Source organism: Molothrus ater, chromosome 3 (assembly GCF_012460135.2).
Source record: "Molothrus ater isolate BHLD 08-10-18 breed brown headed cowbird chromosome 3, BPBGC_Mater_1.1, whole genome shotgun sequence".
In the NCBI taxonomy this organism is placed as follows: Eukaryota; Metazoa; Chordata; class Aves; order Passeriformes; family Icteridae; genus Molothrus; species Molothrus ater.
The window spans coordinates 20,679,120-20,695,018 of NC_050480.2; the positions used below are offsets into that span (position 1 = coordinate 20,679,120).

Consider the following 15,899-nt stretch of genomic DNA (forward strand, 5'->3'; position numbering starts at 1 on the left):
CCTGCTACTCTGATAGAATTCTGCTGTTTCTGGGCCTTTGAGTGTTCCCTCTTTTTCCTTGATTAGTTATTTTACTTTAGAATTATGAGATTTTCAGATTGAAGCAGACCTATGTCCTGTTTCTGTATTCTCATAATTTGCTGATATATCTTGAATTCTGGGATAAAGCAAAGATACAGACAGTATATTTTTTGCAGAAATGAACCTGATTGCACATCTGAGATGATGTAGTGGTCTGTAAGTGAAATCATGCATTTGTCTGCATGAAGTTCGAGTGTAAAAGAAGAAACAACAGAGCTGAAGACTTAAAAAAAAAGTATGAAAGACGTGTGTGCGTGTATATTTATCTCAGGCCATGAGAATGACAGCAGGAACGGGAAATCCAAAAGGAATCTGGGTGACTGTAAGAGCAAGCATTAGCTAGCACACTGATGGCGCTGGGGCCACACCAGTGGCAGTGACACAACTTAATGTAGTACTTGTTTGTTAAGAGAGAGAAGGGCTGCAAAAACCGTGCAGCACTGTTGGCACAAAAAAGAATGCTGGAGCTTTGAAGAGCACTCAGCTGTCTCTTCAAAGAAGACATTCCTTGTCTTCACCACAGGTAATTCTGGCAAGAATGTTTGAGCACTCAGTACTTGCAAGTGTGTATGTGCAATTTCAGGTTTTGTCTAAAACAGAAATCAGCTTCTTCCTTCTCTATGATCACTTGGTGAATCTGACTTAAAAAAAGGTTGAAGATGGCTTCACATTTTTTTTTAGCTAGGTGATTACTTGACTGATAAATAATAATAAAAAGTGATAATGTGTTAGTTAAATATTGACACTGTGTTGACTGGCACAACCTGTCTCTGTGTGGGAATCTGTAGGACCAGCTGTTGGACTCCTTTCCTCATCCAAATTGCCCAGTGGTTTTTCTGACATCAGTTTGCACCCTTTACTGTATATTTAGAAAAAAACCCCTTTGATATGTTTCTTTTGTTGTCAGTTGTGACTATTTTTAACCAAGCAACCCCAACACCAATCTACCCAAGTTTTGATTCACTCTGGGGTTTAGTTCTACTCCATAAGCTGAGACTGATGCCTTGAGTAAAGTTTATTGTGATGGCTGAGATGATTTGAGAGAGTTTGGACAGGAAGGTTAGAAGATCTTAAAATAAAGCTCCCTTCATATTGGCAGCTGATGGCTGATAACGCTGTATGGATAAATATAATTCATCATAGCTTTGGATTGTGTTCTCTTCTACCAGCTATTAGTCAGAGTGTCTGGAGACAACCTAGAACTAAAACACACTAAGAAATTTGCCCAGACATCTGCTAGTAATGACTGACAATCAGATTAAATCAGTGTACACTTGGTACCTAAAAATGTATAGTTCAGGTTTGGTAACTCAATAAAGACTTTAAGAAATATATATCTGGGTTTTTCTTAGTAGGTCATCTATCCTTCTTCCAAAACATGATGGAGGGGAAAATGATGGCAAATCCAGGAGAGTTTAGAAAGACAGACACTTAAGGGAATGAAAAATATTCTTTAGCTGTACTCTGCAGTTGTTTCGTTGTTGAGACCCTCTCTTCTTACCCATTTCTGAAGACAAGCAGCTGGCAATTGTGCTTTATGGATGGAACAGCTTTAGTGTGCGTGGAGCTGTGTACATTTTTGACACAAAATTGTGCCAGCTTGTATGTGTCAGTCAGCAGACAGATACTTCTTGGTGCGTCTGGGATCTCCCACTGTTAATCCAGAAAAAGATTGATCAGTTGATTCATTGCTAATAAATGCAGTTGTCCTCACTACCTTCCTGGCTGGTCTTACAGTCCATGGTGCAAGTATTAGGGGCAGATGTATTTTCTGGGAAATTTTCCAAAATCATCTTTAAAAAAAAAAAGTTATTCAATAAACACTGGCTACACTAAGCAGTGTCCTGTCTCTAACAAAGCCTCCGGCTGCACAGGAAGGTGTGTTCTGAGTACACATTAGATGAGAGGAAATCAAGTAAAAAGACTTTTTCTGCTCATACTGTCTACACGCAACTTTTCAGCTGTTCAAAATGTCAAGTGTTTTAGCCATGTATAATGTCATTTCCCAAGTGATGCAGACTTGATTTTTAGTAGTTATTTGTGTTCCTTGAAGTTCTTAGATACAACAGCATTTGTTGTATCTTAGTGTTAGTGTTCTTGTTTTAGTGAAGAAACTTACCTATCTCCCATCACTCTGAAAATTGGGGTATTTAGGTATTTATCTTCATATTTTCATGAGACAGCCAAGTGGTGTGATTTAACTACTGGGGAGCTGAAGTTCAGATTCTACTTAATGTGGGACTTTATACTTAAAATGACCTCTAGAATTGGCTAGGAGGTTTTACAAATTATTTATTTTGTGTGGATTGCTTTTATTGGTCCAGCTTGTGTGCTGTGGCTGTGAATCTGGAGTCAGAATCCTGTAGTACCACTGTTGTGTTTGCCTTTCTGATTCTCTTGTCCTCAAGAGAAGTAATATCAATTTTATACAGGGTGTAGAACTAGCAAGCTTGGAGTTCAAATGTCATTCTTCTTTGATGCTACTTGTTTTAAAAGACAATTATTCACATAATATTGATAAAAATGCAGAAAGTTTTGTGTTTGGCCTTGCTTTGATTCCAAGTTTTCTGAAATAGGATAATACACTTAAAAAGAAGTATGACTTGCCTGGACTATGTAATCTTTGCTAACCTCTACATGATGCCTGTTCAGCTCTGTAATAATTAGAAAATAACTGTATGAGGTAAGATGTTAATATATTAAGCATTACAAGGAGAACTTTTCTTTACAATGATATTTTTATTGTTGTAAAGTGGTCTTAAAAATGTGTATTTAAAAAAATATTTATATCTGTGCTAGTGTTTTTATTGCCAGATTCTGGCTCGGATACACAGACATTTCTCAGAGTGGAGAATCTTTCCAGTAACGATGTTTCTTAATGAGTTTGCCATGGAACACTGCACAGGCAGCGTTTACATTTGTTCTGAGCAGAGGAGCTGAGAATGGCTGTGGTCATTCAGTGTTGGATCTCCCCATAGCTCTTCATCACAGTGAACTCTCTTTGCAGTAATGTAAAACAAATTCCACTCCACGGGATCTTGAGCAAACGTTTGATACTTAGTCAAAGGGGCAGATATTTTCATTAGTTTGTGGAGCCAAATAAACAGACCTTTCCCAGCATCCCAACAGAACTTTGGGGGATGCATTATGACTGAACACCAAGAAAATGAACAGGATTAGATATTCTAAAACAATGTAAGAGGAGAGGCCAAAGAAAATGGTGTAGTTTAGAATAATGAAGACTAAAAGGAGAAATGATAATGGTGTTAAAATATATAAAAATGCGTAGTTTAAAAGAAGAGAATGAACTTTTTGTGTTTACTGTGAGTAAAGCAGCAATGCACTCATAATAAGCTTAAAATACAGCAAGGTAGATTGTCTTTTTTTTCTAAAAGATTCAAGCTAGCTGAGCAAAAGAATTCATTGTTGGGAGAAAGAAATGAAAGCCTGACACTGCAGATTTTAAAGAACAGTTGGATGAACATTTGTCAGGAATAACCTGGCTAAAATTGATTCTGCTTTGGAGTAAGTGGATTGTTTCTGTGACCTCTAAGAATGTTTTCCAAACATATATCCTATTATAAACTCAGACTAACCCAATGAAACTGGGAAAGATGTTCATTTCACCAAATAACTTTTAGTAGGAAAGAGATGCCTTTTTTTTTCCTGATTGACAATTTTCTTTGTAGAGAGAAGGTTGCATGAGTTGAACAAGTATTGCTTCTATTTTTTTTTCTTCTTTAGGTATTTTCTAGCATTTCTTTATACAACTAATGATTTGAGATCGTTAGAAATTAATTTTAATCACTAATTCAGAATAAGGTAATAAGTGAGTGTTGAAGAGAAATAATCTAGTCTTCCTGCTCATATTGAGTCCAGCTAGACCTGTTTAGGGCTTTGTCTGCTTCTTTACTCCATATGTAGCTAAGTATGTTTCCAAATATTGTTCCAGTTTCCAGTTTGACCTGTCTTTTAGTTTATTTTTCTCCCTTATATCTATGCAAAATGTTCTGCATATGAACTCATGTCCATTGCCTCTTATTCTGTCACTGTAGAGGTCCAGAAAAGTGTAGCTTCATCTTCTTTATATCCTTTGGGGAGGTAATTGAAGAAGGCAGTAATTGGCTCCATTCTTCCATGCTTAAGACTAAACAAACCCTATTGTCTCAGCCTCTTGTTCAATGTCATTTGGCCCCCTGAATGTCTTGGTGCCTGGAACAACCTGGATTTGTTCCAGGCTGCAAGTACCTTTGTATTTTTTTTTTTTTTTGTATTTTATTTTATTTTTAATTTATTTTATTTTTATTTTTTATTTTTTGTTTTCTTTATTTTTAAAAAATTATTTATTTATTATTTTTTATTTTAATGCCAGCTTACCCAAAACCGCACTGTAAGATTTGCATTTGCCTCTGCTGGATTTCACAAGGTTTCTGTCAGCCCATTTCTCCAGCCTGCTAAGGTTTCTCTGTGTTGCAGTGTATCCACTGCAACCCTTAATTTTATTTTTTTAATTGCCTCCAAACTTTTTGACAGCACACTTCATCCGATCACCTGGGATCCATTTTAATGAATAGAAATGTTAAACAGAATTGGTCCCAGTACCAGTTTCTTGTAAATGCTGCCCACTGGGCTTTGTGCCACTTGTCACAAACCTTTGAGTCCTGCTGTTTAGCCATTTTTTTTACTCACTTTTATAGTCCACTTGTGGTCCATCTATTTCTCCAGATTGATGGCAAGGATTCCCTAATCTATAGACACAACTTTACAGCAAATGCAGTTAAATTTGTTTGCTTCAGTCTTATACCAAAATGATGGAGAGAAAGGAAGAGGAGGAGAGAAACCTGACCTTTTTGCTTAGTTTGGCTTTATGTATTCTTTGTCACTCTGCTGGCATTTTTTCCTTTCATAGCTTTTGAAGAATCAGCCTTTTTATTTCATTACATTGAACTGAAGAAAGTAAACAAGATTTTCTGAGGGAGAAACTATTGCAAAAGAAATTCTTACTCCAAGCTTTTGAATACTCTAAGAGAAAGAAAGAGACCACATTTGTTTTGCTGACTTGAAGAACATACTTTTTGTCAGGGAACCTTTAATATTGCCAATCATTTTTCAGAGTTTTATATTAAATCATACACTAAAAAGCTCTTGGAGAACTCGCATTTTGTTGTGTCCTTTCTGTCTAGGTTGTTGCCACAGGACTTGTCCTTAGAAATGCTTTTAATTTTTATGCCAGCTTCTTATATTTTCTCCTCTTGTCTTCACAAAAGAATGATTTGAACCCGCATCTTCATCTGTGGAAGAAAGATAAAGATCTATATCACCGTCAAGTGGCTGGCTTCAGTAAGAAAGGGAACCATCCTTTTTTCTGCCTGAGAACTGTTTGCACAGAGATTTTAGGTAGAATTTTATCTTAGTACTTAAAATGAATTCAGAGTTTCATCTTGAAAAACACATTCCTTCCTTTCTTCCTTTTGAATCCCAAGAAGCCTAAAGATAGGGAGGGAGAGAGGAGCTGCATATAGAGAAAAAGGAGTGATCTGGCACAACAAAGTGAACTCTGCTGCTTTATGAACAAAACAACTTAAAACATTTTTGAACATGCACAACAGGGACTTAGGCAACAAATAAGCCAAGCTGATGCTGACCTTGCCAGTGTTACAGGGGTAATATTTTCACTAAGATGAACTGGTTTTTTAGGCACAGACATACTTTCTGTCGGTATGAAGTCGCTGCTTTCTCTTCCTTTTTCTTTTCTTTCCAATTGTAGCCACCACAGAAAAGAAGAAGAAAAAAGAATCTCACCTTGTGTATTATTTTTCATATTTACCTCTTGTACTTTAACAGATCAACTATGCAGCATGTACTTTGGGCTTACAAGGGCAGTATGTTGGGGTTTTTTTCTGCATTTTTGTGCCTTTAGTGCCAAAGTAGATTTTTGCCAGTGTTGTGCATTCTGCACTGCATGGTTAAAACCAGTTTTTTCTGCTTGAGCATGGCAACTTTTAGAGAACACAGTAGAGTTGTACAAGGGAAGTTGTAAAAGCAGGACCTTTCCCATTGTTACATCAACCTGCCAGTGGAAAGACCCTTTCGTAGACTAGATCATGGTTTTATCTGTCTGTGAAAAAACCAGTTACAGAATTGGATCTTTTGATTGTCATGAACACACAAGATGACTGTACTTTTTAAAAGAGCAATTCTTCCCTTTTGTCACAACTCTAGTTGGACTTTTGCTAATTTTGTGCAAACATGATTCACTGCTTTTGGAATGTGGTAGGCATTTTCTCTGCAAGTGTCAAACCTAAGAATTAGCAGAAGAAACAGTTATGGAAGTGCTGTTTTGCTTCAGGCATGACATCTTCTGGGATTCCTTTTGTGCTTGTGCCCCGCTAAGAAAGGGTGCAGAATGGAGGGACTTGTTAAGGGAGATTTGGCGAAATGAAAGTTGCTGAAAACAGCAAGCAAAATGAAACAGCTATAAGATAGAAACTGCACAAAGGCATGATGTTTATTTAATTTAAAAAATAAAGGAGAGAGTGGAAGGTATGAAGACTCTGTTGAAAGCTTAGCATGCTAGAGATCCATGTACTCTGTGTTAAATGGAGACTGATTTCACTTCAGTTAAAGCAAATTGTACAGATCAAATAAAGAATTTGTGGCAGGTTTGAATATAGAAAAGAGTAGTTGAATGGATTGTCACCTTTTGGAGCGAATATATGAATGCTTGTGGAAATTCTCAAATTCAAATACCTGATGATGCAGAGATATGTGAAAGAAAAGTGACTATTTCTAACAGTTTTTGTATGCTAGAACAATTGTCGGTGTTCCATACTAGTACTTCAGTGCTTTTTAAGATTTTTGTGAGATTCTCATGTGCTGGTATAACAAACTTCTAACCCAAAGTACTTTTTCAAAAAAGGATTTAATGAGAAATAATAGCCAAAAAGAAAAATATAATTTGGCCCAACCTTTCTTGGTAAAGCATAATCTAGACAAGATCATCTAGCTTCCAGCTGAATCTGGAAGCATCAGCTGAAGCTGATGGCCTAGATTACAGCTGAATCTTAAGTGTTCAGAGCTAGGGAACCACTTCTTGGAAACATTATTCAAATGGCTGGCTCATTGTGAAATTGTTCATCTCATGTCCAGTTGGATTCTCCACAGGAGTAACTTGTACCCATTACTCCTTGTCTTTTCCAGGTAAAAGACTCTTTGTAAAAAGAGACTCTCCATTTTCCTTGTAGCCACTCTTTAAATACTGGAACAAGGTGATAAGGTCTCTCTTGATCCTTCTTTTCTCAAGGCTGAGTTTTCTGAGTCTTTCCTTATTTGACAGGCTACCCAATCCGTTGATCATCTTTGTCACCCTTCTCTGGTCTCTCTCCAGCCTGTCCACATCTTTTTCACACAGCAGGGACTGAAACTGAACACAGTGTTCCAGGTGTGACCTGACAAGCACTGAGTAGAGGGGAATAATGATGACTTTATCTCTGCTGGAGATGTCCTCGTAGATGCAATCCAGCGTCCTGTTGGCTTTGTTTGCCACAGCAGCATACTCTCCACTCATATTGAGCTGCTTGTCCCCAAGATGTCCAGATCCTTTTCCACAGAACTGCTCCCCAGCTGGGTAGATGCCAGCCTGTGCTACATTCCTGGTTTATGTTTTCCCAGGTACAAGATGTTGTATTTGTCTTCATTGAACTTTGTAAGGTTCTTGTTAGCCCATTCTTTCAGTCTATCCATGCCTTCCTGCAGGGTGGCTCTCCCTTTCCAACGTGTCCAGTTCAGTTTGGTGTTATCATCACATCTCATGAGGGTACACTTGATCCCATCATCCAGATCACTTATGAAGATGCTGAACAGCTTTAGGCTTGGTATTGGTATCTGAGAGTGACTCCTCTTGTGACAGGTTGCCAGTTTGAAAAGAAGCTATTTACCACCCTCCTCTGGGTGCTGCCTGACAGCCAGTTCCCACCCACCCCACCGACCGCTTGTCCGGACCAGCACATGTCAGGTTCTCTAGGAGTAGGCAGTGGCAAAGCCTATAGAGAGGATATATAGAAAACCTATATAGAAAGCCATGGTGAAATTGAGCAAGTCCACTGCTTGTGCCACATCCACTGAGGAAGTTACTTTGTTGTAGACTGCAGTCACGTTGGTCATGCACAATTTCCCTTGGTGAATCCATGCTGAGTTTTCCCAATTGGGCTTCATTTGAATTGTGGCAGCTCCCCGGAAAGTTCATTCCATAACTTTGCCAGGGACTAAAGTAAGAGTTATGGGCCTGTAATTTCCTGCATCATCCTTTAAGCCCTTCTCATAGATAGGAGTGACATTAGCCTTCCTCCAGTCTTCTGGGATTTCCCTTGATCTCCACAGATTCTGAAAGATTGTGGAGGCTGACCTCACAGCCATGTCAACAAGCTCTTGGAACATCCTCAAGTGGATATTATCAGGACCATCAATTTGTAGAGACCAAGCTCCTGTAGTAGTTCACATGCAAATTCTCCCTTTACTGATGGTGAGCCTAAGTTGGCATCAACCTTGATTTTTGTGCTGGTGAAGATGAGGGTGAAGAAAGTGTTTCACCATTGTTGCTTACTAATTCACCTCTCCTACTTAACAGCAGGCCAAAATTTTCCTTCTGATTCTATGGAGAGTTCCTTCAACAAGGTTGCAGGAAAGAGACAATTACCATTGTATTAGCTGGAGAGATGCTTGAAGTGAAATTAATGCTTTCTGGTACATGCCTGGCCCTTATTTAGATTATTTCTATAATGGGTTGTTTAGTCCAATGACTTCAGGCATTGTGTTTGACTAATACTGAGCCTTTAAATTATTTCTGCTTTTGAGATACAAATTCTTTCCCATATTATTTTTAAAGGGTGAAGATGTAACTACTGAATTATGTATTGACTAAAGTGTGTGAGGTGTCATGCATTGATTATGATTGCATTGTGAATTTGATCAGGAAATTTTCATAATAATAATATAAGGAAGCTTTTCACCTTCTAATTGATTTTCAGGGTGATTAAATTAAGACCTTGTCTAAGTATGACTGTCCTTATCAATTACTGGCAGAATAGAGAAATTAAAGGATTAAAAATTTACGTGTGTTAAGATTCAGTATTTAAGGTCTAAAATCAATCAGATCATAGACTGAATAATTCCATTATGGCAAAACTATCATTCAGGATTAGACTGTGGTAATTTGGAGGAAAAAAAAGCTGTCTGCATCAGTACATATGGGAAAAATTAGTTTGCAAAATTAAGCACCTAGAGCTTAAGAAATTGAGTTAAATAAGTGGCACGAACTTCATTCAGCTGTGTTATATTTATATGTTATGATGGCATATAACCAGTTGATTAGAAACTGTCTTTCTATAGGTTCTATGTATGGTATGGACAAGCTGTTGCCTTTTGAAAATCCTTTCTCTGTTTTGTATATGGCTTTCTGTCTGTTTTACTATACATGCCTATTCTTAAGTGTATGCAGATTTAATTTTTTTCCTGTGCTATTTTCACTGGAGTACCAGAGTACTTTGTAATCGTTGATACACATTTTTACAACACTTACATTACCAGTTTTGTCTTATGAATAGGGACTTGGTGTAAAAAAAAAGAAAAAAAAGAGGAATTAGTGCTATTTTTGAGTTTTACATATGTAGGACCTGAGTATACAGATTAGTTCATATATTTTAAGTAGTGTTTTCATCAATCCCTTTTCAATTAGGAGCACTTAACACTTCTACAGATCTTGATAGAGTGTTTGAATGCAAGCACTCAAGAAAATGAAGAGTGCATAACAAGCAAATAACTCTGAAAAGTTTGACTTAAGTGCTTTACCTCACATTGCATAAGGGCTTCATGGCAGAGGTGGGGACAGATTTCTCCACAGTGGCATTGTACTGTGCTAGCTGTGAAACTGTCCATTCACTTTTCATACTCCCCTTCCTCTTTCATTAAATATCCACAGAGCACTACATCAAAAAAGACAGGCTTCTGTGCACAAAATCCTTATTTGCTACATGAATTCTGTTTTAGTTACTGAACATCATAAAATCCTTGAGGCAGATATCTTATGGGAAATGTGTGTTTGTATAATTGTAGACTGTATCATTACTCATCCTCTATTTTGGTATGCATTAATTTCTTGCAGACAGTTTTGGTTTTGCATTACCTAATTTTGGAGTGTTTACTTTTATCTATGTAATCTGGCACAAATAGTTATTCTGAATAGAAATTAAAAAGATTCCAATGTGATAGGAGAGTCCTACACATATCCATCATTTGGAACATTGCTGATACATATGTCAGTGGGAAGAAATCTTTTATATTTGTAAAATCTCTGATCTGGACTATTAGGGTCATTGCTGCACTAGATGCCCATCTGCATGTGAAGGATAGAGTGAATGCTTTTCTAATGCATTGTGTTTACTACAACAGGTATTGCAATTGGATTTATACAGAGAGGTCTTATTAGTGGTTATAGGCTCTCCTCTGTTTCTATTTACTCTTCCCTCCCCCTTTTTTTTTTTGATTTCTTTTGCTTTTCAATTATTTTCCCATGGTTTTTGCACTAACCATGATTTGTTTCTTGCTTCTCCCTCTTCCACTCTTTATTTTTCCCTCCTGGTTTTACCACTGTAATCTCCTTGATTGTCTTCTTTCTGTGTTCTTCAAAATGTTCTCTTCCTTTTTTTTTTTTTTTTTTTTTTTTTTATATCGCCTGTTATAAAGTGGCAGAAAATTAAGAGGACAAGCAAAAGACTCTTTCCCATCCTTTCTACTGTTTAGTGAACCATCAGGATTTGGTGTCCAGGGTGAATTTCATGGAAGAGTCTTTTTAGCCCCTAAATTTCTAAGATGCAAAATCTCCACACAAACGTAATTTTTCTTTGAGAATTTTATCATCATCCTCTAGATAAGCATCCTGCAAAGAGCAGTTTCCTGACATTGATGAATTTAGACTTCTACTTTTTTTTTATTTTGGGTTACCCACTCTCTAAAAAATTCTTATGTCTGATCCATAGAAAGAAGGAATAAAAAAATCTTACCACCTTTTTTTAAATTACAAAAGTGATGTAAATTAATTCTTCCAAGTAATTGTGAAAAAGTAGATGGTATGAAGAAATATGGTTAGAAAAGATTCCTTTTTCTTACTTTTAGAAACAAATTAAAAAACCCAGAATTGTCCATTGACAATTATATTGACAGAGCATCATCAAAGTTATTGTGCACTATAATAACTGAGAATCCAGAAAGTAACTTTTAGCATAACCAAAAGAATGAAAACACAAACTTGCCAAGTAGTACTGTTCTGATCTAAGGACTTTTTAATATAGTGACAGAAGTGTCATAAAATAAATTTCTGTAGAATTCACAATCTTGATAGCAAATTGTTGCATGTTTTTTTTTTTTAATTAAAAGTTATTCTAGAGAATTATATACTGATATTTGTTGTAGAAAGATCGCAAAAAGTAACTGTAATCTATCTCTGTATATACCCAAAATGAGGTTTGATCTAAAGTAGTTAGATCTGTGCTTACTGACTTAAGATCTATAATACCTTAAGATTAATTGAGAGCATAAATGGAGAAGCTGACAACCTGGAACCTTGACTGCTTAAAATTGCTGACCCAATTACTGCTAAGCCCTTTGCTGACATGTTAATATGTCTATTTAAACTGGTAAATCACCACCATTCCGGTGTGTGCTAGAGTTGGTCCATCAGACGAAGGAAGATGTAAGTTTAATTTAAATAATTATTGACCTATTATGACCTTTTCATTTCATTTGCACTGCTTCTCTCAAGGTAAGCAATTATATTTTTATAGTGTTGGATGGTAATCAATGTACAGGAGCTATCTTTATTGATTTAAGTAAGGCCTTTGATCTGGTAATCACTAACTATTGCTATCTAGACTGGCCTTAACTATATTAGATATTACTACAGTTATTTGGTTTTAAAATATGCTGAATTTAGAATTCTATAAAGATATTGCATCCAAAGTTAAAAAAAAAATGGAAATCCAAAAGATTTGACTTCAAATATCTTCCTCAGAAATTGGAAATAGCTTGTTTTATACAACCCATGCAATTTTTTCAAGTTATAACTAAGTTTAGGTCAGCAACCTGATTTTATTTTTTTTTTTTTTTAATATCAAGTTGATAGTCATTTTGGAATAGTTTTACTTGGAAAAGTCTGGAATTTAAGTTTTTTTTTTAAATTTGCTACCCCTATTGAACATTTCTGGGAGAAAGATTTAGTTGATTGGTTGTTTATTGAGTTCTGCCTTACACTGTGAATTCAGAGTCACAAACTTCTGTGCTGTTTGTGGATTGAAAACAATCTGAAATTCTTTCTTTTCTTTTTTTGGAAAGTGATATGCACATTCTATGAAATTTTTTAACCAATATTTGTGTCAATGTATTAGGTAAAAAATAATTGAGATATTGTACCTTAATCATACTTTGCAAGTGGTACCTGAGTATCTTCCAAAACATTAACAGCTAACTTTTTCTCTTTTTTTTTTCTTCATTCCTCATCTACCCCCTTCTTTTTTACCTCTGGCTTAACATTCTTCTCTAGATGGGTTTACTTTTTTTTGTCTCCTCTCTTTTGTTTTAATGTATGGCTTGGGAAAGCCTGACTAGGTCTGGGTTCAAACTATCTTCAGAAATATGTGAAATTTGTGATAATTTTTGATCTGCTCCTCTAACGAGTTCCAGGGCGTCTATCCTTCCTGCAGAGGCAGTTCAGTCTTGCTGTGGTGAGCCTTGAAACTAACAGCAGTTGTTCAGAGAGGTCACCAACATAATGAAAAGGGCACTCTTGAGATATCTTGAACCACTTCCATAGATGGCCATGAAGATTAATATTGGGACCTTACATTTGACCTAATATTCTATGGAGAGTCCATGTAGTGAGCAGAGCAAATGGGGATGATGTGCTTGTGGCAGAGAGTGTAAATAAAACTGCTGCATTCTCAATTTTTTCTTTTTTCCCCCTTTTTTCGCCCCATTTTTTATTTTTGATGTGTAAGTTAAAAAACTTCAACTTGTTCTTGCTTGAGCTTATGAAGGTGAGAGTTGTGCCCAGGTGCATTCCTGGGAAGCAGTGGCCCAGTCTCCTTGCTGGTCACAGGTGGGAGGAGGCAGGCTCTTGCAAGCTGCAGCCTCTGTCAGCCTGTGCTGAAACAGCTGGAAATTGGTGTTTTCAACTCTGCTCACAAAGAAGTTGATGATACAGTAGGACTGATAATTAAGCACAGCAATGTTCTCCCCAGTCACCACATTTTGTGATTTCATTATCTGTAAATCCTGTAAAATTGTTATTTTTAAATAATTTTTCCTGGTTATTTTTCCTGGTTTGTGTACTGAAAGAGCACTTTATTCTTTCCTGCTTGCTCTATTTTGGTTTTAGGAACCATTCATTGCTTGTAATTTCAAAATTCTTCTGTCTGCATTCTATATTTTTATATTTTTTCATATTACTACTACTTTTAATGGTGCAAGCAGGCAGTACTACAGTTGGTTTATCCCAGCATTGTTCAGTCACATCAACTGTTCTCTTCAATCTGTTGGTCAAAGGCTAAATAAGATGGTGAGTGAAGATTGGGACTGATCAGCAGGCTTGAAAATTCTACCTTAAGTGTATCATGATCCTGTTTTAGGACTGCAGGTGTTCACAGTGGAGTGACAGATAATCATGTGTGAATCTTTTATCTCTAAATTAGTAACAGCATACTCCAAGAGAGCATTTGATTTTAAAAGAATGTACTAAAATAAATACAGGTACTAAAATAAATAGAATCCCTGTCTGCTAGCATGGCTGAGAACTAAAAATAAAAATGACTCAATAGTGGGACAGCTAATTTTATGTTGGGTAAAATTATGGGGATTTTTTCTCCTCTGTGGAAAAAAAAAAAGTTGAATTCTGTGGTACTGTGATAAACCTTGAAGTCATAAAGGATATTTACTTATCTTTTGTTATCTTTTGTGCTGCTACTGGGGTTCTTTTTTTTTTTTTTTTTTTTTTTTTTTTTTTTTTTTTTTACCTGGGGACCCTGCCAGAAAGAGGTCTCTCCACATCAGGAGAATTTTTTGTCCTACTCAACATTGTCTCTCTATGCTGCTCCACCTTCTTTGGAAGTACTCTGCCAAAGCTAAAAGAATATGAAAGCTTTAAATATTTCTTGTATAGCAATGACTTCACACTTGGTGTTTCACAGAGCTGTAAATCTCATCTCAGATTATTTTAAAAAACTTTTTAAAATTAAATAGCTGTAAATGAACAAAATAATATTTCATTCTGCCCAGTTATGCTATAGATATATACCAATATGAAACAGCATGTTCTTCTAAACAACCCTAACCCCATAGGTGCTCCCTTGGTCCCTCAGTTTACTACCTGGTATTCTGCAGATTTCAGGAGGTGTTGAGATGAAAGATGTCACCTGCTTGTGGTACAGCACTAGTTATATGATTGGTATTTAACATGGATGATGAAAAAAGAGATTGCCGTGTTTCAAATTAAAAATACTGAACCAAGTCATATCGTGGATCTATGCAATCTTAGGGCTATACTTGCTAGTCTGCATTTCTGTCTTGCAAAAAAAGTTCAACTAGCTTTCACAGAGTGCCAGATCATTCAGCATTCTCTAATATGCATTGTAGGTGGCAGGTGCCAGAGTCTTTGTCATTGTGCCCCAAGGATAAGGCACTCTGCCCGAAAATATTAGATCATTCCATTTTATCTGTGTGCATAAAGCTAGAATTTTTATTTTCTCAAGTTTTCCAGGTAGCCAGAGTGAGGTCTGTAGTTTTTTTTTTGACTCATGGGATATGAATAATATGAAGTTATTTTAGATGTTGTACTATGTTGCACTATGTTGCAGTATATTTTTAAACTGATCATATACAGTCTGCAGGAAAAAGGGGAAGCATAAGCAAAGAAAAAAGATCTCTTGGTCCATCGGGTAAATTTTCAGAACAATATATGAGCATTTAGTCACGCAAGTCCCATTAATGTTAATGGTCCCAAGCTTTCTTTTATTCATCACGGTGCTGATTGCACTTGGTCAGCTCTTTATCAGTTTGAAATATTGACAGTAGGAGGAGGCGTTCCCTTAGCCAGGCCTGACTGTTGCAGTGCTCTTTTAACTTAGTCATCCTGCAAATGCTCCTATAAATGGATTTATTTCAGCAGATCCAAAATATATCAACCGGATCACCTTACCCTGGTGTTAGCCCCTTTGCATTGGCTTCAATTTGCAAGAGCATTGATTTTAAACATTGATCATTACTCATATAGTGCTCTATGGTTTTGCACCGTCCTATTTATTAAACTAACCTGTTACATGTGCTGCTATTTAAGTCCTATCTTTATCTTGCTAAGAAATGATTGTTTGCTCTCTCTCTCTGATTATGATTTAGTTTATAAAACAAGGCTATTCTCTGAAAAGTGTGTTGGCTGCACTAACTCAAGATTTCTGCATTTTCTGCTGTGCAGCTCCACTTTTCCTTACTGGTCTATATAGGACAATGGGTAATGTTTTTTAACTAAAAGAGGGTAGATTTAGACTATTTTTAAGGAAGTTGTTTACAATGAGGCTGGGGAAACACTGGCACAGATTGCCCAGAGATGCTATGTTTGCCCCATCCCTGGAAACATTGAGGATCAGTTTGGATGTGGCTTTGAGCAACCTGATCTAGTTGAAGATGTCCCTGCTCATTGCAGGCAGGGTTTGACAAGGTGACCTTAAAGGGTCCCTTCCAACCCAAGCCATTATATAATTCAAAATTCTTCCAGTGCT

The 15,899-nt window shown here is 36.5% G+C and overlaps 1 protein-coding gene across 1 annotated transcript in view; it reads left to right on the forward strand.

Moving 5' to 3' along the window:
• The window catches only part of USH2A (usherin), a 375,273-nt gene that overhangs the window by 98,611 nt on the left and 260,763 nt on the right, over positions 1–15,899 (forward strand). The window lies entirely within an intron of this gene.